The sequence below is a fragment of the Terrapene carolina genome, unplaced genomic scaffold, assembly GCF_002925995.2.
Source record: "Terrapene carolina triunguis isolate 2854851 unplaced genomic scaffold, T_m_triunguis-2.0 Scaffold42, whole genome shotgun sequence".
In the NCBI taxonomy this organism is placed as follows: Eukaryota; Metazoa; Chordata; order Testudines; family Emydidae; genus Terrapene; species Terrapene triunguis.
The window spans coordinates 37594338-37596928 of NW_020664393.1; positions in this window are offsets into that span (position 1 = coordinate 37594338).

The window sequence follows — 2591 nt, forward strand, 5'->3', positions numbered from 1 at the left end:
CCATTGAAAAGTAGCCCTTTCTATTGATGTACTGGCTGGCCTGGTGGTCCGGTCCCAGGATAGGGATGTGAGTCCCATCGATAGCCCCACCGCAGTTTGGGAATCCCATCGTGGCAAAGCCATCTATGATGACCTGCGCGTTTCCCAGGGTCACTACCTTTGGGAGCAGTACCTTCACGATCGCCTTGGCTACTTGCATGACAACAACCCCCACGGTAGATTTGCCCACACCAAAGTGGTTCGCGACTGACCGGTAGCTGTCCGGCGTTGCAAGCTTCCAGAGGGCTATGGCCACTCGCTTCTCAACTGTGAGGGCTGCTCTCATCCTGGTATTCTGGCGCTTCAGGGCAGGGGACAGCAACTCACAAAGTTCGAGGAAAGTCCCCTTCCGCATGCGAAAGTTTCGCAGCCACTGGGATTCATCCCAGACCTGAAGCACTATACGGTCCCACCAGTCCGTGCTTGTTTCCCGGGCCCAGAATCGCCGTTCCACGATATCCACATGCCCCATTGCCACCGTGATGTCCTGGGCGCTGGGGCTCGTGGTTTCTGACAGCTCTGTGCTACTCTCCGACTTCAGGCCATCACGGCGGTGTCGTAGCCTCCTCGCCTGATTACTCTTCATCTGCCTCAGGGAAAGGTGTATGATAAGCTGCGAGGTGTTGAGAACGGCCACAAGTGCAGCGATGGTCGCAGCGTGATCCATGATCGCAGTGCTGTGGCGTCCGCGCTGTCACTGACCAGAAAAGTGCGCGAACTGATTTCCCGCCGGCGCTTTCATGGAGGGAGGGAGGGCGTTAGTGACGGACGGATGACGACAAATTTTTTTTACCCAGAAGGCATTGGCGGCTCGACCCAGAATTCCGATGGGCAGCGGGGACTGCGGGAACTGTGGGATAGCTGCCCACAGTGCACCGCTTCCAATATCGACGCTCGCCCCGTTAGTGTGGACTCACAAAGTCGAATTACTGTCCTTAGTGTGTCCTTAGTGTGGACACACACGTTCGACTTTGCAATATCGATTCCACATATTCGATTTAAGTAAAATCGAATTAACCTCGTAGTGTAGACATACCCTGAGAAACTTGACAATGAAAGTTGTGATACAGGAGGGTCAGGGAGCAGTGATAGAGGGGAAATATATAAACCCAAGACTAATTAAGGCGTGGCTCCCTGGAGACTAGGGAGGGTGGCTACAGGTTAATTGGAGCACCTGCAGTCAATTAAGGCCCTGTCAGGAACCTAATAAAACCCCCTGCTTCAGGCAGTCAGAGAGAAGGAGGAAGGAGAGAGGACTGGAGCTTGGAGGCGTGATATGAGGCTTGAAAGATTAGAGAACTGAAGTAAGGGAGACCCTGCCCTAGCAGGGGAGGGAGACTCCCTTCCCCAGCATCTAAGGACCGAAGGTACCCCACCCAAGAAGGAAGAGAGTAAGAACCTGCAGGGGTTGAGAAGGGCTGGGGCTCAGAGTGAGGAGCAAACCCAGACCCCTCCCCCTGCTTCCCTCCTTTACCACCTTTCTGGGCCACTAGCAGGGCCCTCGGTGCCCCAAGAGCAGGGGCAAGGGGTGGCAACTTAGCCCCCGCCAAGAAAAGTGCAGGACCCACCATACTAACATCGGCCATCTTGTCACAGAGTTTATTGCAGGTCTACAAAAACATGTTTCAGTTGAAGAGTGTCTTCTGTATATTAACTCTTGGAACCCTTGTTTTCAGTAAACTAAGCAAATCTGAAGATTCATATATTTCTCCTTGCAGTCAGTGATTTCCACACAGGTACCCAGTCTAATCCCTTTCTTGCTGTTTAATCCTTTCAGTGCTCCTCATGTATCTCAGTGCTCTCCAACCTGCTGGATGTAGCCACATTTTCCCCTTCTAGACAAATGGCCTAACCCAAAACGCTATACAGTTGGATAACTCTCTCAATATAGCAAATGCCCTGGCATGATCTTCCTCTTGAAGCCTTCAGAGCCCCTTGCTATCTCTTCATGATGAATTCTAGAGCTTAATCCTCTCCTCACAACTGTCAAACTCTGATATAGTTCAGAATAAGTAATTCAGAAAATCCAAGATTATGTTCACAACAAAGGCAAGAAGGGTGAAACAGCTCTCATTGACTTCAATAGGGACAGGATTTCATCTAGTCTCTCATAGCCTGTTGTAGATAATTGACACACCAAAAGAAATTGTACAAAGCTAGGAAACCTATGTTGAAGAAAGAAACTCACATAATACAGAGAAGATTAATTTCAACTTCTTAGATGCAAATAGATAGAAAAGTTGTTCCACAGTCCTTCAGAGTAACAAAAAAACAGTGACACAGGGAAGTAGGCACATGTTTTAATTCCAGAACACATCTAAGAAACATGCCACAAATTAAGATTCAATTTTGGGAGCAGGAGACATACTGAAAATATCAGAAATCTACACAAAGTCTGAGAACAACTTGCGTTACAAACTTTGACAGGAAAGGATTTGAAAGCAGACACATCATGTCGTTCAGTGGGCACAAAATCAGAACAAAGCCTAGAACTCTTTGCCATCGATGTTTATGCTACCATAAAGAAATCCATGAGCCATACAATTTAGGAA